The sequence below is a fragment of the Trichosurus vulpecula genome, chromosome 4 (assembly GCF_011100635.1).
Source record: "Trichosurus vulpecula isolate mTriVul1 chromosome 4, mTriVul1.pri, whole genome shotgun sequence".
In the NCBI taxonomy this organism is placed as follows: Eukaryota; Metazoa; Chordata; class Mammalia; order Diprotodontia; family Phalangeridae; genus Trichosurus; species Trichosurus vulpecula.
The window spans coordinates 164,942,172-164,968,841 of record NC_050576.1 but is presented as its reverse complement, the minus strand read 5'-3'; positions in this window follow the sequence as shown (position 1 = coordinate 164,968,841).

The following is a 26,670-nucleotide window of genomic DNA, read 5'->3' as shown; positions in this document are numbered from 1 at the left end:
TCTCAATTCTTTCTCTCCTTGTTTTCTCAGCTCCTGTGCTCTGGCCATTACATTGCAGTCCTTTTTGGGCCAATTATTTTCCATCCCAACCCTTTGCCATCACATGTTGTTTTTGTATCTGTCCATTTTGGGGAGTTGAAGTGATGTGGTGATGGGACAGGAGTCCAGGATTTGGAGTCAGAAGACCTGGCTGTGAATTGTTATTCTTCCACCTATTACCTATATGACCTTGGATAAAGCATTTCTCTCTGGGCTTTGATTTCCTTATGTATAAAATAAGGAGCCTTTTATAATTGAAGCTTGATGTAAAGTCAGCCTACTCTGTGCCAGGCGCTGTGTTAAGCACTGGGGATAAAAAGAAAGGCAAAAAAAAAAAATAAAGAAAAATCAAACAGTTCTCTTGCTCCCAAGGAGCTCAAAATCTGTTGGTGGAGATAGCATGCAAACAACCATGTACAAACAAGATACAGACAGAATGAACTGGAAATAACCAACAGATGGAAGAGACTGGACGTAAGGAGTTGGAGGAAGCCTTCCTCACATTAGAGCTGTTCATGGGCTGCCCCAGGACACAGAGCATTTCTCCCTCGTTTCCCCTTTTAGCTATTAGTCCCCTCCCTTTCTTCCCCCCGCCAATTATCTTATATTCATTTTTCTATATGTTCTTATTGATGCATTTGTTGTCTCTCCAGATAGAAGGTAAAACCCCTTGAGGGCTGGGGTTATATCATTTTTGTCTTTGCCCACGGCCTCCCTTGCACAATGCCTGGTGCCTAATAAGAACTCAATAAATACTTGCTAATTAGTTGATTGGAGGAGATTGGGGGAGAGTATGATTTGGATCAGGGAGGTTCTGAGCATCTTTCTCATTCTGATATTCTGTTATCCAGCATCTATGATTCTGGTATCAATTCTATAATCTCTAAGATAATATTTGACTCCAAAGTCTTATGATTTGATGGCCTGGACCTGAAAATCTTCTTCCATCGTTTCAAACTTGGTGTTCCCTCCCTATCTCACTATAAACTCATAGTCTTTCTCTTCTGCTGAGCCAATGCTCTGCCTTCATGGGGCCCTCCAATCACTCAATATCCACTTGCAACTCAAACGCAGACACAGACACAGACACAGACACACACACACAGACACACACACACACACACACATACACACCCCAAAGTAAATACTACACTGTACTTGAAGTCAGGAAGACCTGAGTTAAAATCCCACCTAAGATACGAACTGTGTGATTCTAAGCAAGTCACTTAACTGCTAAGTGCCTCAGTTTCCTCATCTGCAAAATGAAGATAAGGATGACAGCACCTGGGGCAGGTAGGTGGCATAGTGTATAGAGTGACAACGAACCTGGAGTCATCTATAAATATACAATCAATTTATAATAAATATATAAGTTCAAATCAGGCCTCAGATACTTACTAGCTTCTCGACTCTGGGCAAATCACTTAACCCTGTTTGCCTCCATTTCTTTATCTGTAATTCAAGCTGGAGAAGGAAATGGCAAACCACGCTAGTATCTTTGCCAAGAAAACCCCAAAGGGGGTCACAAAGAGCTGGGCAGGACTGAAAATGACTGAACAACAAAAAATAGCACCTACCTCCCAGGGATGTTGTAAGGATCAAGTGAAATGATATTTGTAAAGCACTTTGAAAACCTTAAAGTGTTACATAAATGTTAGCTATTATCATGCACACATCTGTAGGTATATATGTATATATATGTATATATATATACACACACTCTATATTACACACACACACACACACACACACACACACACACACACATACTTTATTCAGTCTACTAGCTGCCACCTTTCCTCTTCACACATATACATATAGCGAGTGTATCTGCTGTCCTTATGAGACAGGAACAAAGAGAAGAGCTGTATTGGAAGAGACAGAATTATAAAGAACTGCAGGGAAAAATGAATGAGAACCTCCGAGCTGGATTTCCAACCTAGCCTAGATCCCATTTTTATTTTTTTTAATTTTTATTTTACAACACTCAGTTCCACAAGTTTTTGAATTCCAAATTTTCTTCCCCTCCCTTTCCTCCCCCTCCCTCCAAGACGGCATGGAATTCGATGTATGTTCTACATACACCATCGAATTAAACATATTTACACAATAGTCAAGTTGTAAAGAAGAACCCTGATCAGTGGAGTGAATCACAAGAAAGAAGAAACAAAGCCAAAAAAGAAGAGACAGAAAAAAAAAAGAGCAGATAGTTTGCCTCAATCTGCATTCAGACTCCATAGTTCTTCGTCTGGATGTAGATAGCTCTCTCCATCATGAGTCCTTTGGAGCTGTCTTTGCACCTTGTATTGCTGAGAAGAGTCAAGTCTATCAAAGTTAGTCATCACAGAACCAGTATATCTGTGGTTGTGTACAATGCTCTGGTTCTGCTCCGCTCACTCAGCATCACATCATGTAGGTCTTTCCAGGTTATTATGAAGTCCATATCCTCCCCATTTCTTATAGCACAATAGTATTCCATTACATTCATATACCACAACTTGTTTAGCCATTCCCCAATTGAAGGGCATCCCCTTGGCTTCCAATTCTTTGCTGCCACAAAAATTGCTGCTATAACTATTTTTGTACATATGGGTCCCTTTCTCACTTGTGTGATCTCTTTGGGATACAACCCTAGAAGTGGTATTGCTGGGTCAAAGGCTATGCACATTTTTATAGCCCTTTGGGCATAGTTCCAAATTGCTCTCCAGAATGGCTGGATCAGTTCACGACTCCATCAACAATGTAACAATGTTCCAATTTTCCCACATCCTCTCCAGCATTTCTCATTTTCCTGTTTTATCATGTTAGCCAATCTGACAGGAGAGATGTGGTACCTAAGAGTTGTTTTGATTTGCATTTCTCTGATCCATAGTGATTTAGAGCATTTTTTCATATGCCTATAAATATCTTTAATTTCTTCCTCTGAAAACTGCCTGTTCATATCCTTTGACCATTTCTCAACTGGGGAGATCCCATGTTTAGCTTCTTTAGTGCTCTACCCACTCTTATTCCTCCCTTCATCTTCTACCGAATCACCCTTCCCCCCATTCACCTAGAGCCAGCACAACCCCCCCACCCCATAATCAAGGGAAAATTAGCAAAATAGAATATTTTTTAAAAATTGAATTAATAAAGTACTTTTCAAAAAGAATGAAAAAAATTGGTAAATTATTTAACAAATGTCATAAAAAGGGGAAAAGGAGAAATGAAATTCCCCATTCAGAAATGAATAAAAGGGAGATCAGAATGATTATCAGACTATTTCACTCAGTTATAAGCCCCACCCAAAACCCCTAGAATATAAATGAAATGGATAAATATTTACAAAAATGAAAAATATTCGACTAGTTCTCCTCCCCATCCCCCCCTCCCTCAATCTCTCCTGTGTCCTATTTCTGTTATTCAGTCTAGCAGTGGTGTGTAGCCTGTGTCCTTGAGGCCACCCATGACCCTTTAGGTCACCAAGTGCAGCCCTTTGACTGAATTCAAACTCCAAAGAACGAAGTTTGGATTCAGTCAAAGGGCCCCACTTGAGGACCTAGAGGGCCACATGTGGCCTCACAGGTTCCCCACCCCTGTAGCCTCTAAGCCATAACCACCATTGAGCTCAGGTGGAACTACTTTACATGAAGCTTCCCCTTCATGCCCCAGCTGCTAGTGCCCTCCTCCCACTTACCTTATATTCATAATGGATATGTTTTCTCCCCTTGATAGAATATAAGCTCCTTGAGGACAGGGACTATTAAGCTTTTGTCTTTGTGTCCAAAGTATTTAGTACAGTGCTTGGCACATAGTAAGCACTTAACAAATGTTTACTGACTGAGATCAGCCTGTTACAAATTCCTGATATCTGGCTTTAATTCTGTTCCCTCCTCCATGCTCCTAGCCACATTCCCTGTAATGGTTCTTAGACACTTTCTCTGGTCTCTTCAAGCCCCTACTCCCAGTTTTTCTCTCTCACCTTCAATGGAAAAGTTGCCTCACCAAAAAATATTGAGTCCATACTCAGCCACTTTGGTTTCCATCAATTAGATGCAAGCCTTAGTATGCTGATAATGTTTAACAACCAGCTCTCTGGGGAAAAAATACCTTCAACACACTTTAAAGTTTAATCTGAGTTATTAACATTTTCTCCAATACTTTTAAAAAGTTTTTTTTACATCTTTTAAGCAAAACAATAAATCTAGCCCTGATTTGTAGTATTTGCTGATTTCCAAGGTGTAAAATGAAAATTTAACAGTGAGTTATTCAGACTCATTATGAGTTAACTCCAGCAAACTCAGGAACTATGGCTTATACTAATTGCCTAACAGTGCTTATGATGGATTCTCACTATGTATCTGTTGATTGATTGATTTTTATCTCTTTTTGTAATCTCTAGGATCTGGTATGCAGGAGTTCTGTGTACAGGAGAGCTTCATAATGCGTGGGGTTCTGTGTATGTTTGTTTGTGAATGTGTAAATGTATCTAGGGGCACATGTGTTATGTACGACATACCCTTACTGAGATGATGGGCTTTTCAATTTCGGAGAGATCTCACAGGTGAGGAGGAAACAGCGCCACCTGTTGGGCTGGTGGAGGTGGGTCCTTTTATTCTTGTTGGCCCAGCTGAAGTGTGTGGGTGGGGAAGGAAGGAGGCTGAGAGAAAAGCCAGCTGTGTTCTCTGACTCGCTTTCCAAAACTGGTGCTATATGGAATAGGAAGATGGTTTAAATGACTGATAAAGTTTCTTTTCCCCCAATTTTAACATTCTACAATTCTATGACTCTACATGTAACATTTTATTCTTAAAATTTCCCATGGACTGGAGAGTATGTGGGGATGTATAAATAGATATGGAGCAGAGTCTCTCTCTCTTTCTGTATAGAGACAGAGACACAGAGACAGACAGAGACACAGGGACAGAGACAGAAAGAGACAGAGAGAAGGAGGGAGAGACAAATAGAGACACAGACAGAGTGAGACACAGAGAGCCAGAGCAAATCAGAGCCTTAGAGTCAGAAGGACCTAGGTTTAAGTCCTGATCCTGACATATACTGTCTGGGAAGGTCATTCAACCTCTCACTGCCCTAAGTTAACTCTCTAAGATTACAGGGTGAAGAGAGCAGGTGCAGAAGGTGGGGAGATGGGGTGTCATGGGAGACTTGAGGAGGGATGAAAAGATTTAGAATAGCTGCTATGATGCTACTCCTTATCTCTCTCTTCAAAAACTTTTTTTGTTTTTATGATGAATTTAACAAACTTTAGCCAACATGAACATTTCCACATAAAAAGAGCAGAAAAGGGGTTTGTATGTGATGATACGAATTTGTGTTATATATGGATTTTAAAAAAGCGTATGTTAAATTTATTTACTTATTTGAGATTCAATTTTATTTTATTTTCCAAATTTTCTCTCTCCTCTCTCCAGCCATTGCAAATGCAAGAAAAATAAAGCCCATTATAAATATGTATGTATATATATATACACACATATGTTGATATCATATTTTATCATGAGTCCTTCAGAATTTGGGATCATCATTCTGTGACAGTGTTCCTAAGTCTTTAGAGCTGATTGTCTTTATAACATTTTTGTTACTGTATAATTTTTTTGGTCTGGCTAACTTAACTTTGTATCAGTTCATACACGCCTTCCCAGATTTTTTTTGAAACCATTCCCTTCATTACTTCTTATAGCACAATGTTATTCCATCATTTTCATATACCAGAATTTTTTCAGCCATTCTCCAATCAATGGGCATACTTCAATTTCCAGTTCTTTGATACTATAAAAAGACTGCGATGAATTTTTTTGTGAGTCCTTTCCCTCTTTCTTTGATATATTCCTTTCTACTAGGAAATAGACCTAATAGCATTGCAGGGTCCAATGGCATGCTTTGTTTATATTTTCATTTTAATTGCTTTTTGGGAATAGTTTCAAATTGCTTTCCAGAATGATTGGACCAGTTCACATCTCTACCAGCAGTGCATTAAAGTATTTGTTTTTCCCACAGCCCTTTCAGCATTTGTCATTTTTTTTGGTCAACTTAGCCTACCTGATGGGTGTGAAGGTACCTCAGAGTTGTTTTAATTTGCCTCTTCTCATCTCACATCATCCAAAAAGCATCTTTGATCCCATACCATACCATCTGGCAAAATTCTCCAGCTGTCACCGCCACTCTCTTATCTTCAATCTTTTCTTGTCTACTGGCTTATTCTCTGCTTCTTACAAGCAGGCCCATCTCTTCCCCTATCTTAAAAAAACAAACAACCATCTTTGTTAGGTCTCATTCTACATCTCTGCCTTTTTGCCTAAACTCTTTGAGCAAACCTGCTTCCTCTCCTGTCATTTGCTCCTAGACCCTCTATGTTCGGACTTCCAGCCTCATCATGCAACTGAAACTGCTCTCTCTAAAGGTGCCAGAAATCTCTTACTTTCCAAATCTAATGGGCTTTTATTAATCTTTATTTTTCTTCTAGGCTTTGACACTGTTGATCAAACCCCTCTCCCGGTACTCTCCCCACTCTGGATTTACATGACACTGCTCTTTCCTGGCTCTTCTCTTACCTCTCTGAACCACTCCTTCTCAATCTTTTGCCCCCTAGATTTTCATCCAGGTTATACCCACTAACTTTGGATATCTTCTTGACTCTCTTGTCCTTCTATATCATCTGGCTTGGTGATCTCATCAGCTCCCATGGGTTCATTTCATTCCTACACACTATTCGTCTGTCTACAGATCCAACTCTACTTCTCTGCTGATCTCCAGTCTAGCATCATCAGATGCCTTTTGGACATCTCCAAATGGATGTCCTGTACACATCTCAACCTCAACATAACCCAAACAAAGCTCTTCATGTTTCCCCAAACTACTCCTCTCCCTCTCCCAAACTTCCCTAATTCTGTTGATCCTCCAGTTGCCCACACTCAGAATCTTGGTGTCATCTTCAACTTCTCACTCTCATTCATTCCACATGTTCAATCTGTTTTCAAATCTTGCCATTTCTACATTTATAATATCTCTTACATACATTCCCTTCTCTCCAGTCACAGAGCCATTACTGTGACACAAGCCTCTGTCATTTCATACCTGCACTATTATAACAGCCTTCTGGCTGGTCCTCTGCCTCATGGTTCTTCTGACTCCAATCCACCTTCTCAGCTGCTAATGTGATTTTCCTGAAGCAAAACTCTGACCACATCCTACTCCCCCATTTCTATACATATACATTCAATATACTGCAGTGGTTCCTTATTAGGTCTAGAACAAAATATAAAATCATCTGTTTGGCATTTAATGTCCCTTACAATTTCACCTTTTCCTATCCTTCCTGTTTTCTTATACTTTCCTCCCTTCTGTGCACTCTAAAATACAGCAACGCTGGCTAAGGGGAAGTGTAATTCCTTCTACCTGACGGTGACTCTCCCCCATGCCTGGAATGTTTTCCCTCCTCCTCCCTCCCCCGCCCCCTCCTGGCATGCTTGGCTTCCTGGAGGACTCTGCAAAAACCACCTCACTAAGGGCTTTTCCTGGTCCCTCTCTCCCAACCTTGTTAATACCTTCGCTCTGTGACTACCTTCTATTTATACTATATATATATATCTTGTTAAATACATAGTTATTGCTTGTTATATACATAGTTATTACACACACATATATGAAATATGCTGTCTCCCATTAGAATATAAACTCCTTAAGGGCAAGACTTGTGGTTTTCTTTTCCTTTCTTTGTATTCATAGCACTTAACAAGTGCCTGGTACATATTAAGTACATAATAAAATGCTTGTTGATTGACTGATAACAAGATCCTACTTTATTTTTATTTTTGGACCAGATAGATTTTTCATTCCCTGACTACAGTCCAACTGATGCTAGGGAAATTTGTTCTGGAGAAAATAAGACTCAATGGGATAGGATAACTGTCTTCCTTTTCCTGAAATTTATGGTCCACCCAAACTCACCTCTTTATTTCTCACTCCATCTCCTCTGTCTTTTTACACACCTTTCTCTGTACCTAGAATGCCACTCTCCTCACTTCTTACTCACAGAATCTCACAATTCCTTCAAAACATAGCCCAAATACCTTCTTTATGAAGACTTTCTTCCCCTCCCTCTCTACCTTGTATTTATTCTGAATATACTTGTATCTGTACCTGTTATTTTTTCTTGATAGAAGATAAGCTCCTTCAGAGTAGGAATTATTTTATTCTTTGTATATATATACCCAGAGCAGTTGGATAGGGCACTAGCCCTGGAGTCAAGAGGACCTGAGTTCAAATTTGGTCTCAGACACTTCCTAGCTGTGGGACTCTAAGAAAGTCACTTAACCTTGTTTGCCTCAGTTTCCTCATCTGTCAAATGGATGGAGAGTGAAACAGCAAATCACTCCAGTATCTTTGCCAACAAGACCCCAAATGGGGTCATGTAGAGTCAAACATGACTGAAATGACTAAACAACAATGTATGTACCAAAGACCTAGCCTGGTGCCAAAAACATAGTCGGTACTTGATAAATACTTACTGATCGGTTGATTCAAGTATTTGAAGAGATACTACCCAGGTGGAGGAGGATAATAGATTTGTGTCACTTAGCCCTAGAAGGGAGGACTGAGAATGACTGGTAAAGGTTCCAGATAAGCATATTTTGTCTCCATAGAAGGAAAAACTTCTGAACAATAAGAACAGTCTGAAAGTATAATGGATTGACTTAGGAAGTCTTCTAGATGAGGCTCAATGCCCATTTGTGGGGGACACTGGTAGACAATCCTCCTCAGGTAGAGATTGGACTAGGTGGCCACTAATGTCCATTCAGTTCTGTAATTCTATTAAAGATCCTCCCCAATATCATATTTATTATCTTTTCAATGGATGGGAGAGAGGGTGGTGGGAGGGAGAGAATTTGGAAATAAAAAGAAAAATTAAAAACAATTTTTAAAAATGAGGAAAATTGAGACAGAAAAAAGAAATCTCTCCAAGTGCTTAGAAAAGAAATTGGGGGATGGAGGAGGAAAGCAAGTGTGGGGAAGTTGGATAATGTATAAAGAAGCAAATAAAATAAACTGGTGGAGAGTTGAGAGAAGTCCTTTCCCCTAACCCAGGTATAGGGAAGATGTGGCCTTGAGGTCACACGTGGCCTTTGACTGAGTCCAAGTTTTAAGAACAAATCCTTTTATTGAGGGGATTTGTTCTGTGAAGTTTGGATTCAGCCAAAGGGCCATGCTTGAGGACCTAGAGCGACACATGTGGCCTGGAGGCCACAGGTTTCCCACCCCTGCCCTAACCTTTCTATGGAGTATGGAATTCTTAACATCCATAGCCCGGCTTCAATCACCAGATGGACTGGGAATCCCTTGTTTGGAGTTCTTAGGGGTCGCCTACTTCAGGAATGTAAAAACTCCCAGTACCTTGGGCTGGTAACAGGTTGGTGGTTGGTGAATTCTCTAGTTCGTCTGGGCTAAGGAGTTTAACCTTCTCTGACCACTAGGGGGCCTTCTGAGTAACATCTTCCTACATGTGGGCACAACCTGTTGGTCTGAAAGTTCCAGATGTGCTTTAAGGTTTGTAGAATGCTTTCCTCAAAACAACCCTGTGAAGTCAATAATACAACTATAATTATCCATATTATCTAAATCATCCTAATTATTATTTTACTAGACTTCACTTGTATAAGGAACTCCCAGTGAAGAAACTCCCTCTCTCAGTGCAGATCAGCACCTGTTCTCCTACTCACAGCCGTAGAGAGCTGCCTGATACAATGAGAGGTTAAGTGTTTCCCAGGGTCATACGACCATCAGGTGTGAGAGGGAGAAGGACTTGACCACAGGTCATCTTGACTCTGAGACACTATTGCATGCTGCTCCTTATCCTGAGTTTATAGGCAAGGAAACAGACTCAGAGAAATTTCATGACTTCCCCAAGGTCACATATCTAACGAATTGTCAAGCTCATACTTGAACCCAGGCTTGTCACCCTGAGTAAGTCACTTAAATGTTCCAAGCCTCAGTTTCCTCACCTGCAAAGTGAAGGAATTGGATGTGATGGCTTCTTAGGTCACTTCTAGCTCTAAAATCTATGATGCTATGCACAGTGGAAATGGACTGTCTTGTGAGGAAAGTGGGTTTTCCTTTTCTCTCTCATCTGTGGTGGTGTTGAAGCAGAGATTGAAGGTCTTATTAGAGGTGTTATAGAGGAGACCCATTCATCTGACAGAAAGGAAGACTTGATGAATTCTGAGGTGCCTTCCAAGTCTGAGATCCTGTTGTCCTATGAATTGTCACCTCTTACCAGGAAGAAGCCTGCAAGGGTGGCAGACCTCGGTTGTACCATAGGTGGGGTTATCTTGTGAGTCAAGATGTATGCCATCCAGGTGTACACAGTGGCAGGTGCAGCATCTGCTGTTGGACCCCATAAAGCTTGGCAGGGGGTGGGATGGGGGTGGAAGGGCAGGGAGTGTCTTTTCTTCCTCATATTAGTGCTACAATCGGGTTCTCTGTCATTCTAAGATCTCCAGTAGAAAGGGAGATAGAGGGATTACTTCTATCCTTTACTGCCTTGCCATTCCACCGAGTTCCCTCTGACACATGGGCTACATATCAAGCCCACACCATAGAGAGGATCTAGATTTCTGAAGTTTTGCATTCTGCTGGTGACTTCTTGGTTTGGCCCTAGAACAGCTCCCCACCTAAGCCCTGCACATGCAGGGTGGGGAGCTTTCTTTTCTCCACTCCTTGATACTCCATGGGTAGGGAAATCCTGAGGAGGCTCCTTTCAACTATTGTCCTCACTGGTAAATCTACATGTGATCCACTATGTTGAGACTACCTCCTTGCATGCTTCACCTTACTCTCTGCCATCTCACCAGCCACCCTGCTGCCATATATGTACCTTCTACCTACCCCGTACAGATCCCCACCCCACTCCATTTTCAAGTTCTGGAACCATAACAAAAAAAAATACTGCCATTGCTACTACAAGGAGTTTGTCTAACTTTGCTCCCTTGCGACTTCATTTAACACTCCAGTAACTTTCCAAATGAAAATAGCCTGGCCTGGCCGCCACTGCCTCCATATGTTGTTACCTTCCATTAGAATATAAGCTCCTTGAGGGCAAGGACCATCTTGATTTTGTATTTGTATTCCCAGCGTTTAGTTAGCATAGGGTTTGGCACATAGTAAGTATTTAATAAATGCTCATTCATTCAAGATCAATACTGTAAGAATCAGTAATAAATATTCTGTTTGGTGGATTATCTGGAATTACGGTCAACTAGATGTTTCAGCTTGCATGTCCTGTGGGCCCCTTGAACTCAACATGTACAAACCCAAACTCATCATCTTCCCCACTCCCAATCCCATTCTTCCTCTTGACATCCCTATTTTTCTCCAAAACATCATTGTTCTTCCAGTCAGCCAATATCCAAATATCTGTTTTATCTTTGTCCCTCTCCTTCCAAATTCAATCTATCATGACTCATATCAATTCCTACATCACAATATCTCTTGACTCCAAATCACTTCCTCTGTTTTCCTCCTGCTACCACTCTAGTGAAGGCCCTTATTACCTAAAATCTAAAATAGAGAAATCACCTCCTCACTGATCTCCCTAGTCACTGATCAGAGAGTTATGGAAACTCAAGATAACAAAGGTCTTCAGAGACCATATTCAGAGATCTGTACTTGAACATGAATCTACCTCAACTTCCATGTGAAATGGTATCCAGTCTACATTCAATGGCACACAATGCCACTTTTGAAGTCTTCTCCTTAAGACATCTTTCCTGATTTGGAGCCAATATTTACCTCCTTTACATTTTTACCTTGATTTGTTTTCCGGGAAGAAGCAGGATAAGTCTCTTTCCTCTCCTGTGTGAAGGCCATTCAAATCCTTGAAAACGCACTATGGCTTTTCTCTTTCAGATGAAATACCCCAGTCTCTTTCCAAGACTCCAATTTATCTTTGCCCGGTTTATCTTCCTAATGCACTACTTTCATCAAGTCATTCCCCTGCTCCTTCGGTGGCTCTCTATAGAATAAAACTCAAACTCATTATTGTGGCATTCAAAGCCTGCCACTATTGACTATAACCTACTTTTTCTATTTATCATGCACTGCTCCCCTCCAAGAACTCTCCAGTCAAGCTGGTCTATTCACTCTTTCCAAAGCATGTTGCATACATTGTTCACACAAGCATTCTACCTCCCACTGCAAATGCCTTCCCTCTATCTCCTTCTAACCAAATCCTACATCCAGGGGAAGTCATATCACTTTATTCCATGAAGACTCTGCTGATGACAGTGATCTCTTTATCCCTCCTCTGAGTTCTTAATTGATTACTTAATTGGAACATGGGTTTTTAGTTAATTTTTCATGTATGCATACTTTTCATTACTGCCAAACTAGACCAGGCAAGGACTATGCTTTATATGTCACACTATGGTGGGTATGGAGTATCTACCTTCTGGATGTTTATTGCCTTATTAATCTCAATTTACTTACTCAGACAGCTGGGTCCGGGACAGTCAGGCAGGAAAAGTATGCTGTGGTCTGGGGGGATCAGTCCCACAGCTTTGCTTTGGAGATCGTAGGTGTGGATATGGGAAGGGAGAGAATGATAGAGCCTCAGGGTTTTCAAAATAAAATAATACAGACAACCTTCTTCCCTCCCCTTCCCCCACCATACTAAGTTCCCCAATTCCTGCCTAGAGTCCTAATTTCTATAAGCTTCTATCTTCCCCAAGCAGGAGACCACAACAAATGTCTGGTGCCCCTAGGCTCACTTTACCACTCAATTTTAAGTGCTACTGACTAAAGTCCTTTCATGATTCTCCCAGTTGTTAACTAACCCCTACTCCAGATTATATATGTTTATATATTATATATGTACATGTAAATATATATATACACACATACACAGATGCATATATATGTACATAAAATATTCATCAGTGTACATGGTTGTTTCTCTCTAGTAGGATATGAGTTCCTTGAGGACAAAGACTGTTCGAAACTTTTTTTTTTGTTTTTTAGTCCCATACCCCCAGCACTTAGCACAGTACCTGGCAGGTGCTTAATAACAATTTTATTGATTGAATATGTGATAGACAACTCTATATAGGAGAAAGAGACAAAATGAGAGTTTAATTGAATATATTGCATCATCCCACAGATATATTAGCCATCGAAGATGAGGCAATAATGATGTGTCTCTCCATTTCCTCTCCAAGTGCTCCTCCAAAGGAAGAAAATTCGAAGGTATTCTGATCACGCACCTCCCATCAGACATAGACAAAAACCTAGCTAGTCAGAGAACTGACTCTGAGAAAAGGAATCCACTGAGAACATTTGGGAAACCCATATCAGAAAAAGAATCAGAATTCTGCTCTTCATAGAACCCTGCACTATCTGTCCTACCATTAAGATTTTTTTCTGCTGATGAAGGCCTATTCCTAGGCTTTTGGTTTCCTAGGTCATATGGATGCTGACCCTGATACAGATCCCTCTTCCCACCTTCCCTATATCTATTGAGGACACTCATTCTTCCAAGGTTTGCAACTTGGTGGTATCCTCAACTCTTTATTGTCCCTCACTTCCATATATTCAACTAATTACCAGATCTTGGTTTTGGTGTGGTCTGAATCAGTACCAAACAAACATTGAAATCACTGCTTATGTGTAAGTGTGGAGGAAGGGGAAGAAAAGAGGACATAGAGGGCTGAGTAGCCATTTATACAGTGAAGTTCCTGGGGGCGTGGGCCGGGGGGAGATCAGAAGAAAGATCAGAGTCAGATGTGGGGAGGAACATTCTGCTGGTAGGGGCTGTTTGTCCCCATGAAGTAGCCTTTCAAAGATTTTAGATATTCCCTTACCACTCTTAACTTAACATTTTAGAGCTGAAAGGAACCTTATTGATTAGGGATTCTTTTCTATGTTCTGGACTCTTTGGCAGGCTGCTGAAGCTGATGTACCCTTTCTCAGAATAATGTTTTTAAATGCATAAAATTAAATACTTAGGAAACAACTATAAAGAAAACTATCGATAGTGGAGTACAGTTATTAAAGTATTTTTTTAAAAACAAGTTCACCAACTGAAGGTTAGAAACTCTTGTATAGATGAAGAGATTGAGGGCCAGAGAAGTGAGATGACTCCCCCAAAGTCACACATTCTGGCAGGGCCAGGATGAGAACTCTGGTTTCCTACTCCTGGACCAAGGTTCTTCCTGCCATATCACACTATCTCATGACTTTCCTGTCGTGTAACCCACTATAAGTCCTTTCTATAACCATTCTTGAACCTGTTTCTATTTTGAGTCTTCATTGTTCCACTAGGGCCAGCAAGGTGACACAGTGGATAGAGTGCCAGCCCCGTACTTAAGAAGACTCATCTTCATGAGCTCAAATCCAGCCTCAGGCACTTACTGGTTGTGTGATTCTGGGCAAATCATTTAACCCTGTTTTCCTCAGTTTCCTCATTTGTAAAATGAGCTGGAGAAGGAAATGGCAAACCACTCCAGTATCTTTGCCAAGCCAACCCTAAGTAGGGTCATGAAGAGTCAGACATAACTGAAAAATGAATGAACAACAAAAATATTTCCTGAAGTAATAAAGGCTGATATATTGTCACCATTCTAAAGTCCAACGTGACTTCTTTGCCTTCTAGCATTAAGGAGGGAGGAAGGGGGAAAGCCTCTGTCCTTGCATGCATAGGTTTAGTCCATGTTGAGCCACATTATGACCTTAAGAGTTTGAGGAACTTGGTTATATTTTCCACCCTGCCTCTTCTTTCTGTGGTCTTCTCTCCAGAAGTATCCAAGCCTTTCCCACTTACTGCTTGCGTCTCTTTCCCATAGTCTTCCTCTCCTCTTCTATCCCATTTCTTCTTATTCCCAGTTGGTCCTTGCTCAAACTTTCCCACTCCCCAAAGGGAACTCACCCTACCTAGTCACTTCTACGCTTCTGCCTATGGTTCTTCTGTGCAAAAAGAAATTTTGACAGAAGTACAGAGGGACATAGGGCATTAGGGCTGCAAGGTATAATGTATCTGTAATCAGAGAACCTAATTCCAATGTTGACCCTTCCACTTAATTGCTGTGTGTCCTTAGAAAAGTTGCTTCTCTATTCTATGCTTCAGTCTACTCTCTTATCTGTAAAATGAAGACACTGGTCTAGATAACCCCCAAAGGTCCCCTTCCTATGTTCCTATGAAAGAGCTCAATTCCCTAAACTCAGGACCTAATCAGGTATTTCCCCATAATGAGCTCACTACAATGCAATGCTTCTTTGCCTATAGGCCCTCCGCCTTTATGGTAATAACCTCCCTGGGAACCAAAAAGTCTGGATTATTTTATAGAGGGAGATAGAGATAAACACCTTTCTTGGTAACTGGCCAGCTCTAGATCACGGAACTTAATGGTTTTCATAGTAGCAATCAGAGAGCACTGGCTGGGGAAGGGGGTCAGTCTCTTAAATATATTTGTCAAAAAACCACAGATGCTTTGAGCCTGGCTGTACTTGAAGGTCTAAGCTGGGTAGTTAACATGGGGCTGGTGTGAAATAAAAAGGAGAGAATTTCTGGATTTAATGTGCATCCAATAGATTGTCAACTACAGATTGGACAATCATTCCTGTCCCCCTTTCAAGTGCTGCTACCCCTATTTTTGACCTAGTACTCATTCCTCCCTACTCTCAGGGAAACCCACTCAAATCCATCCCCTTACAGATAATCAGCCCCCACCCTGTGATTCATTATTGCCCAGGATACTTGGACCATCCCAGATGCCAAGCCTCTAAGTCAAAAGCCATGGGTGGGTTTGGAAATCCAAGGAACCCAGGCCTTGTAAACTACCAGGGAGGTGGTGTCCAGGGTGCTGCCAGACTGAAGCTGGGTGAAGGAAATAATGCCAAGAGGGAGGCTGCCAACCCTGAGGGGGTGAGTAAAGCCTGAAATTTGAGGAAGGACTGGTGGATACTATTGTGACTGGGAATTAATTAGGACACCCCAATCCTGGGCCACCTCATTGGCTTGGGCAGGGCTTAGGGACCCTATAAAAGCAGAGCGGGCTTAGAGCTCCCCAACTCATCCAACTTCTCCTGCTCCATCTTGCTGGTGAACTTGGGTAAGTCTGAGAATGTCATATTTCAGGGAGCAGAGATCTCTCACTGTCCTCTGCCTCTACCCCTTCCCACCTTCCTTCACTTTCTGTCTTATGCTGGCTTGTACCTGGGTATGGAACTACAAGTATCTAGTCAAATGGGGTTGGCTTTGCCTTTGGGGTCGTCTCTCTGCTTCCTCTAGACCCAAGCGTCATAATTTTTTTTATCTGAATTGATATCCACATCCGTCAACATTTCCGGGGGCTTTTGTTCAAGCCAAACTTGTGTCTGGTAATTTCTTTGACTACAAATGGGTTGAGATGAGAGGACAAGGTCTAGAAAGAGAAGCATAATTTCCTTACCATGGGCTAGATCTTTTGAAGAGCTTGGAAGCAGGGAGGGATCGTTTCTCACAAGGTGTGGGAATTCAAACAACACCTAGTATTCTGGAGGGCAACTTTTAGTCTGGGATATAAAGGAACAGTAGGACAGGACATAGATTAGGAAACTAGAGTAGATGAGGTCTAAGAACGCCAAGGACAGGAATCCAACTAACTGCTGCATTAGCTTTGAGATGCAAAAGAGCTAAGGAAAATCAGGAGATATTATAAAGACCACTAACAGAGTCTCTTAACTGGGGGGTCCATGAACTTATTAAAAACTTATTTTGGATGATCATTAAGTAATATATTTATTTTAATACAATTATTATAATTATTTTCCTTTATAATCCTATGTATTTTATTTTATTCACTTAAAATATTATTCTGAGAAGTGGTCCACAGGCTTTGTGAGACTGTGTTAGGGATCCATGACACCCCAAAAAGTTCAGAGCCTCCTTACTGAGGCTAGGTAGTATGTTGGAGAAATCACTGAATTAAGTCAGGAGACCTGGGCCCTGCTCTTAGTGTGGACACACACTGGTTGTGCAACCTCACACAAGTCCTTTCCCATCTTTGGACCTTAGTCTTCTCATCAGGAACATGAGGGGATCAGACTTAGGCATTCTTTAAGGTCTTACTCAGATCTCGAATCCTGTGCCTTATGCCCGTGCTTAGGAAGCAGTTAAGATGCTGGCAGAACTTCTAGGCGTTTTGCAGATTTGACTCTCAGGGCCCTTCTCACCAAAGCTTCCTTCATGTCTTTCTCTTGTTCTTACAGTCACAGGACTCTCTTGGAATGTCTCAGCAGCAGCAGCAACAGTGTTGCCCCCCGCAGCAGCAGTGCTGCCCCCCGCAGCAACAATGCTGCCCCCCTCAGCAGCAAACCAAGCAGCCCTGCCAACCTCCTCCTAAGTGCGCCCCCAAGTGTGCACCCCCTCCGTGCCAGCAGAAGTGTCCACCTGCCCAGAAGTGCCAGAAGTCTAAGCAGAAGTGAGCTCACCTCTCATTCCTGCAGAGAAAACAGAGAGCACCCCATCCCCAAGACTTAGCTACCCTTTCCCCCAGCCAGCCAGCCAGCCAACCACTCACCTGGCTCAGGCCCCAGCGTGCCTGCTGTTATGTTTCTGAAAGCAGCGCCAAGGTGGCGGCCTCCTCAGTCTCCAACTGCTATTACAGTGGCACAGAATCCCTGACAAGAATCACATTTGTCGGGAGCGTCTAGTCATCGCCACTGACATGTATCTACATCTCTTGTCTGGCTGCTGGGACTCCCTGGGCATGGTGCCTGCATACTCTCTCCCATTGCTCTTTGTTTTCTGATCCATTAAAAATATAATTGCTCTAGCACTAGCTTCTCTGCCTCCAGTTTTATTTTAAATTATCCCATGATCCTTAAAGATTATTCACACTGTATTTTGGCATAGTTTTCAACAAAAGCCCTCCCCCAGGTGAAGGTTGGAGAGTGAAAACAGTAAATAGTTGTATATATGAACCTTTACAAGAATCCTAGAACCATAAATTTACAGCTGTTGTCCAACTCTCCCATTTTCAGATGAGGAAACTGAGGCACATAGAGCTGAAATAACTTGTGTCCTATGAGATTGAGGAATTGGGAGTGGGGAGGAGTTGGGGGGATATCTATAAAGTACAGGCCCATACCAGTATTCTCAGAGAAGAAGTAGAGGGTCAATATATCAACACTCAGGAAAAACCCATGGGGAGGGAGAGAGGGAAGGAAGAGAGTCACGTCATAGAATCAGAGAGGCACCGAATACAGATGCTGGAAGGGATTTTAAAAATCATCCCGGTCAACCATTTCATTCTACAGGGGAGGAAACTGAGACCCAGAGTTCAAGCACCCAAGGTCAAGTCAGTTATATTACCTGCTTCTCCGTGTGCCTTGGAAATCGATCCAACTGTTTCCCATGAAAGACCAAAGATGCCCCAAGTTCTAAAGAGCTAAGCAAATACTAAGGCAATAATCAGTAATGTAGAAGGTCCCATAGCCAACATGCACTTCCCGATAGGGTTTCCATTTCCACACGAGAGGTAGCACAGGCAACATGCTGTATTGGAGTGAGGAAATCTGGCTTCAAGTCCCAGCCTTGGAACTTAGGATCTGTGGGAGTTGTACAAATCACTTCTCCCACAAACCCGCCCCTTCTACAGAGAGGAGTTTGAATTTTCCCTTTCTCTCCTAGTCCCAGCTCTGAGTAGGAGAGCTAAGGATTAGGAACATTTCCAAAGATATTTGGAAAGAGAAAGGGGGAGAGGAAAGGCAAAGACCTGGGAGATTTACAACCCCAGGGGCCAACCCCTGAATAGTTGAGAGACAATGAGGCAGCAGAGTGGAAAGAAGGCTGGGCCTGGAGTCAGGAAGACCTGAGCTCACATCTGGTCTCAGACATTCACTAGCTGTGTGACCCTGGGCAAATCACTTAACCTTGTTTGCCTCAGTTTCTACAGCTATAAAAGGGAGATAATAATAGCACCCATCCCCTGGGTTGTTGTGAATATAAAATGAGATATTATCATTAGTAGTACTGACCACTGCATCCCCGGGGAATTCCATTCTCCAACAGTCTAGTACCTTTCATTTTATCTCTTTCTAACCGTTTCCTTTTTTACTGCTCCATCTGTTGTCCAAGCCATGTGAAAAGGGTCCTGGCTTTGAAGCCAAGTGACCTGTCAGTCAGTCAACAAGCATTTATTAAGCACTTTTCATGTGCCAGGTACACTAAGGGACTCAACAACAGGCAAAAACATGATCTCTGACCTTAAGGAGCATGCATTCTAATGGGTGAGACTGCATATAAATAACTAGGTATTTACAAGATATGTTTAATGTTAATGGAAGGCAATCTCAGAGGGAAGGCACCAGCAACGGAGGGAATGGCCTCCTGAAGAGTTATGCATGAGGAACACCAAGGAAGCTGGGGTAATTAGGTGGCAGAGTATGTGAAAGGCAGGAAGGTGTAAGAAGACTGGAAAGGTAGGAAGGGGGTCAGGCTGCGAAGGTCGTAAAAGCCAATCCCAATTCAGTCACTTACTTTGTGGGTTACCTTGACCACAGGCTGGTTACTTCAGATCTCTTAGTCTCCTCACCTGTACAGTAGAGACAATGATCTTTCTCTGCCTACACTGCAGGGTTGTTCTGAAGATCAAATGGCCTGATAGACGTGAAATCACTTTGTAACCACAGAGCGCTAAGTCAATACGAGCTATTATTTGCTATTCATCATAAATATGTAGTGGTTGAGTGGCAGCATGGGTTGTTTGTTCTTCATTTTCAAAGAGAGCCAATGACATCATGGGGTAATGTCTTGACTCGTGGGTGAATTGGATTGAACTGAAGAAGTTGCACAAAATCATCAGCCTTGCTCTCTCTTCCAGAGTCATGTAGTGAACAGAGAGTTAGCCTAGAAGGCAGGAAGACCTGGGTTTAAATCTAGGTTTTATTTTTATTTATTTATTTTAAAATCTAGGTTTTATTTATTTATGGAGTGGGGAAGGCAGGGCAGTTGGGGTTAAGTGACTTGCCCAAGGTCACATAGCTAATAAGTGTGTCAAGTGTCTGAGGTCTGACTCCAGGGCCAGTGCTCCACTCACTGTGCCACCTGAAGACCCAGGTTTAAATCCTGCTTCTGAGACCCAATGGCTGACTCTGGGCATGCCATTGAATATTTTAGTGTTCCAGGAAATTTTCTCAGAATATAAGTTGTCAAGAAGTTGCATACCCAAGTTGGTAGAGGAGATCTTCTTACCCAAGAGTTCCCTATACCGTTGAAATCATGAATCCGGGCTTTGTCCCTAAAAAACAGTAATTGAGCACCATCTATGAACTCAGGCATCATGGGAGAGCTTACAGTGTAATAGGGAAAACAAAACCAACACACGCAAGACAAAGGAAATGATTTTATACTGTATATAATTAAGGGATAAATTACGTGACACAGCTTGTAAGTGCTGTGGGATTTCAGAGGTGAGTTTCATGAGGGCTGGAACAGTTTGGGAAAGCTTCACAAAAGCTGTCAAAAGGTCAGGCTTAAGCTGGCTTAGAATTTAGATAAACAAGAAGAAATGAGGACATTCCAAACAACATGGGTGAGGGCAGGGAGCAAAGATCTTAGATTTAGAGCTGGAAGGAACCTAAAAATTCATCTAGTTCAATCTCATTTTACAAAGGAAGAAACTGAGTCCCAGTGATGGGTATCACTTTGAATAAATTCACATCTGTATTTGAAGTTAGGTCTTCTAACTTTAAAGCTCGGATTCATGTGATATAGTACAAGGGAATATAGTTTTGTGACACAATGACGATGCTGGCCCCACTAGAGTGGAGGGTGTGTGCTGGGGGGTAGTGAGAAATAAGAGGCTAGTTTGAGTATTCCCTCTTGGCTACCTTCGCCCTCGTCCAGGAAGGCTTGGCTCGGCTGATCAGAGTTTAAGGAGATGAAACCACTCTGAAGAAAGCTACATAAAGAAATAGAAGGTCTCTGGGAAGTGCCGTTTCTGTAGGTGCTGTACTTTAATAAGGAAGATGATTGGCACACACATACAAATATTCTTGTGTTCCATATCAAGAACCAGCCGGCTTGCTCCCATTGCTCAGAAACTCCCCTATCCAAGAAGTCTTTCTTATTTATCTCTCCCCAACCTTCACCCCCAATACCTGATTCAAAGCCCTTAGGCCACTGAGACTTACAGACCACATTAGCATGCCCTTGGTAATATGGAGGTTTGTTAATTTCCTTCAGTCATTCTCAGTGTGGAGGTTCCATATGTTCAGTTAGACTGTGAGCTCCCTTCAGGTCCGGAACCCTGCCTTTCATGTGCTCTCTTTACCCAAGTCCTAATAGCACCCACATGCTATTGAATGGCACAATCAATTGTTCTAGGGATATTTTTTTCTAAACTTCAGAAGTACTATCCCAGATGCTTAATAAGTTCGTGGAATTGATCTGAATTTATCTCAAGTGCTCTGATACCTTTCTTTTCCTCAAACTCCCACATCATGATTAGGATAGGGACTTCAGAATGATAGACTGGAATAAATGTAAAGCAGCTTCACTACCCTGAATTGCTCATTCCTCCAAAACACCAGGCCGCCAATAGCTGATATTATAATATTATAAAAATTAGTTATTTGTACAAGGTACAAAGCACTTTTTAAAAAATGACAACCCTGTGAGGTTAGCAGGACAAACATAGAGTCATAGAATCTTTGAATTGAAAAGGGCCTCATGCAGCAGCCATCCAGTCCAATCCATAGCTGATTCCCTTTAAAAATATTTCAGCCACCTTTATGTATGATAAACCCAAAGTAATGCTCATATCCCCATCAGGATCTTTACTTTTTACCATTAAAGAACTGGGAGGTGATTCACTTTTTGAGGTTAAGTAAATGCTTTGTTAACCCCATTTTATAGATGAGGCAACTAAACTCTCTGAGGTGGAGTAATTATAGCCAAATGTTATAGCTAGTAAATGGTGGATCTAGGATTTGCACCAAGTCTTCCAACTTCCATTCTAGTATTCTGTTTACACACACACACACACACACACACACACACACACACACACACATCACACACACACATTGCATACCTCACACATTGCATACCTCGCATCATACATGATGAAAAAGCGCAGATTTTATTCACAGAGTTCCAAGGCATACACCTCCCCTAACCACTACCCCGTCTCCTGCAGTGAATCCCAAGCACAGTCCACCAGTGGAGGTTAACCAGAGAAGAGTTAACTTGTGACTCTTGAGAATCTTCCAGAGTGTGTGTGTTTTTGCATGTTGGTTTGACCCAGTTCATCCAGTCCTGCCCTGTCTAGCATTTGTTTATACATGTGGTGGCTGCCTGGCATTCCTCAGGTTATCACTGTTATCTTTCATCAAAGAAGCATCTAACCCTTTACATGTCTGGGCATGTGGCAAAAAGCATCCGGGTCATGTGAATGCCATCTGGCATTTTGTGTGTGTGTGTGTGTGTGTGTGTGTGCTTGTATGTAGTTCTTGTGAGGGCTTTTTTGCCCATGTGTGAAAAGATCTTTCTGACAGAGTCCCACTTCCTGTAATTATGGGCATTCATTTTTCATTTCTTATAGGTATCATAAAAATGCAGAATCTTAGAGATGGAAAGGACTTCCTCAGTCATGCAATCTAACCTCTGCCTAAGAAGGAATCTCTTTAATGACATTTCAATAAGTGGTTATGTAGACTCTCCTTAAAGACCTCCAGTGACAGAAGTATTCCTTTATCAGTAAGGGGGGTAATGGCAAGTGTAGTTTTTCTCAGCTAGAATGAGGGACTGAAGGATCATGGAATGGGGAGGCACTGGTAATTTGATCCCATTAAGAGTCTAGGGCCTTGGGGATTTGAGGACTGGCACCAGTGCCAGTAGCCAGGTAATTGCAATGGATGGGTGCTGCTACACTGAACTGAATACAACCATGAGCAGCTAGAGACTCACCTGGCTCACTGAATTGCTTAAGGAGAGATCTGCCTGTGTAGATTTGCTGCTACATTGGGACCAGGGGAATTTGTGCTCTTTTTTTACTTCTTTCCCTTCTCTGCCTCACCACTGCTTGACAAACTATAACATCACTAATCCATCAGACGCTTACTACCTGTGTGATCCTATGCAAGTTATTTAACTCTCTTTGCCTCAGTTTACTCACCTGTCAAATAAGCTGGAGAAGGAAATGGCAAACCACGCCAATATCTTTGCCAAGAAAATCCCAAATGTCGTCAGATGAGAGTCAGAGACAACTGAAAAATGACCAAACAATAACAACAACCATAAATCTTATTTATTTGCTGTCTGTACAATTATAATGAATTCTGTTCCTAGATAAAGATAAGCTGATTTTTGTTGCATTCTAAGGGAATGTTTGCTATAATGGAGTATGCAAAAGGAAGGAGAGGTCCAAAGGGAACCTGAGGCTGTTTGCCTTAGACTAACCAAAAACCATTATTAACTCCATCTGTGCACAAAAGGAAGCTTGCTTAAGTAGCCCCTTCTATTTCTGTGCTCTTTTCCTTAACTCATTCATTCTCTTCCTCCACCAATCAGTTGACCACAGGCACTCTCCCCTGACCCCTACCTCTAAGAATGGCTAGATTTCGAGATTATTTGTAGGAATACTCAGGTCCTATGAGGTGTGTGTGTGTGTGTGTGTGTGCAGGTAGAATCTTATGCTGCTTCCATTAGAGCCCATGTGAACTTTGCTGAAACTGATGCCCAAATCTGAAAAGCCCCAAGCCTCAGAACTCATTTCCTTCCTTCAAAAATTTAGACCTGAAGCCATCTAATTTAACTTTCCCATTTTACAGATGAGGAGACAGCCTGAAAAGATAAGTAGTTTTTCTAAGGATACCCAGCTACTAAGTGGCAGAGTGGGGATTCAAACACAGGTCCTCTTCCTATAAATCCAACATACTTTCACTCTTCCAAGATGCCTCTTTTATAAAAAGGTGCTTTCTTTTCATGGACAGATACCATGTGGTATATGGGGTGTTACACCTGTGGTTTAGAGGCTTGCCAAGCCCTTTTCAGGGCGGCTCATCCACCTTTGGTGTCTACCTGTGGTTCTACTCTCACCTGCGGCTCCAAGAAGCTGTGGCATGCGCAGCAGCCCCACCCCTGTAAACCGTCTTGGTGGATGGGCTAAATCAGGCTGAGGGTAATCCATAAGCCTCAAACCTGTTTCTGAGTTAGGGGGGTGTTTACCCCAAGCATGTGAAGACTTCCCCATACAGAATGCGTGGATGAGAAGAATTTGTTCCAATGGCCATGAAGGTGGTTGAAGCAGATTCTGTGGAGTGCTTAGAGCTTGGGGCAGACTTCGAAGATGCTAAGGTTATCCACTGCAACCCAGGCCATTGCCAGTCATCTTTACTTTTGTCTTGTCACTGGGCTCCGATGACTCTGGAAGAAAGAGTGAGGCTATGACTTTGTGCGACCTTGCCTCACTCAAATCCAATTCACATGCAAGTCAAGATATCATTCTACACAGCTGCACTGTGTAGTAGATAGAAGTAGATAGAGATCTAGACTTAAAAGTTGGGAAGCCTTGGGTCCAAATACATGTGTTCCTGCACAGACCAATGACATCTGACACTGTGTATGTGTGTATAGTTCTTGTATTTTACCCACGTGCAAAAAGATTTTTCTGACCAAGTCTCAATTTCTGGTGTTTTGGGTATTTGTTCCAGATTTCTTATAGATCCCACATAAATGCAGAATCTCAGATGTGGAAGGCACTTCCTTGGTTTTAGCTCCCTGGACTCACAGCCAGGCAGTTAAGCAGACAGCCCACTTAACTTCTCTCTGAGTCAGTTTTCTCCTGCTAAGAGCAGTAGCATTTTCCACATAGGATGGTGAGGATCAAATGAGATATTGTATGTAAAGCACTTTGAAAACCTTAAATCACTACTTAAATGTTTCTTGTTATTGTTGTTCATTATTATTATTAATACTGTCCATTAGATATGCTGTTCGTGGCTATATTAGTTACACTGTCCATAGGGCCTTAGTTGAAAAAGGGCCTAGGAGGTAGCTTAGGGATAACTGTGGGATAATTACAGACTCCATCAGATTCACTGAGAGTCTAAGACGTCACTTCATATCATCTTCAGGAAAGATAATGTGATGTAGAAGAAAGATCACTAAATTTGGAGTAAAACTTTAGTTAAAACCAAGGACGTTGTTTAGTAGTTTCTGACTCTTTGTGAGCCCATTTAGGGTTTCTTGGCAAAGATGCTGAAGTGGTTTGCCATTTCCTTCTCCAGCTCATTTTACAGGTGGGGAAACTGAGGCAAACAACAGGCTGAAGCAACTTGCCCAGGGTCACACAGCTAGTAAGTGCCTGAGGCTGGATTTGAACTCATGAAGAGGAGTCTTCCTGACTTCATACCCAGCACTCTATCCACTGAGCTACCAACTACTCTTATGAAGTAAAAAAAAAAAAACAAAACCCAACCCCCACCAATAACCTGGCTATTACTACATTTGTGAATCTGGACAAGACTTCTTCCCCTCTCTAGGATAGGCTTAGTTTCCGTATCTGTAAATGAAGTGGTTGGACTAGAGGATCTCTAAGATCCCTTCCAGTTCTCCATCCTCTCAAATATTCAAAGGAATCTGTGATCCCCTTGTAATCTCATTGGTTTGAATATTCCCTCCAGCAATGCAGATCCCTGGCTCATCCTATTTGCCTTTTGTCTAAGCTTTCTGTAAACTTGTGGTGGAGTCAGGGAAGGGAGAGGGTTTAGGAGGAAAGATAATGAATTCAGTTTGGGACATGTTGAGTTTAAGATGTCTACTGGGCATCCAGTTCAAGATGTCTAATAGGCAGTTGGAGATGCAAGATTGGAGGTCAGGAGAGAGCTTAGGGCTAGATCTATAGATCTGAGAATCATTTGCAAAGAGATAATAATTGAATACATGGCCAGTGATGAGTTTGCCAAGTGAGGTAATACAGAGGAAAAGAGAAGAAGCCCCAGAACAAAACCTTAGCAAACATTCACTGTTAGTATGTACCATCGGAAGGAAGATCTGGCAAAGGAGACTGAGGGGGAGTGGCCAAGCAGGGAGAAGAACCAGGAGAGAGCAGGGTCATGAAAACCTAGAGAAGAGAGTACCATTAACAATGGCCATTAGATTTGTCAATGAGTTGATCATTGGTAACTTCGGAGAAAGCAGTTTCATTTGAAAGATGAAGTCACAAGGCACACTACAAAAAGTTAAGAAGAAAGTGAGGAGAAAGGAAGTAGATGGTTTTCTTTAGGAGTTTAGTCACAAAAAAGAGGAGAGATATAAGGGTAATAGTGGAGATGGAATAAATCTGAGACCTTATTAATATCAATAAAGACAACCAAGAGAACCTCAACAATCATAGGTTTGTATATCTATTTTTCTAGCTAGATAGAATCTTCATGAGAAACTTCATGAGAAGCATTTACACACACATTAGGGGCATCCTCAATAAAGCTATTAGTAGGAAACAGGTAGACTTTTACAAGTGATATAATGAGCCTACATCTTTAAGGTCTACAATGGCAGCCATCTCTACACATTCTCCAATAGGCCATGTCTTTGTCATCTTGTAATTGATTGGAAAAGATCCAATTGTGTGTACCTTTGCTCATTCTGAAAAAAAA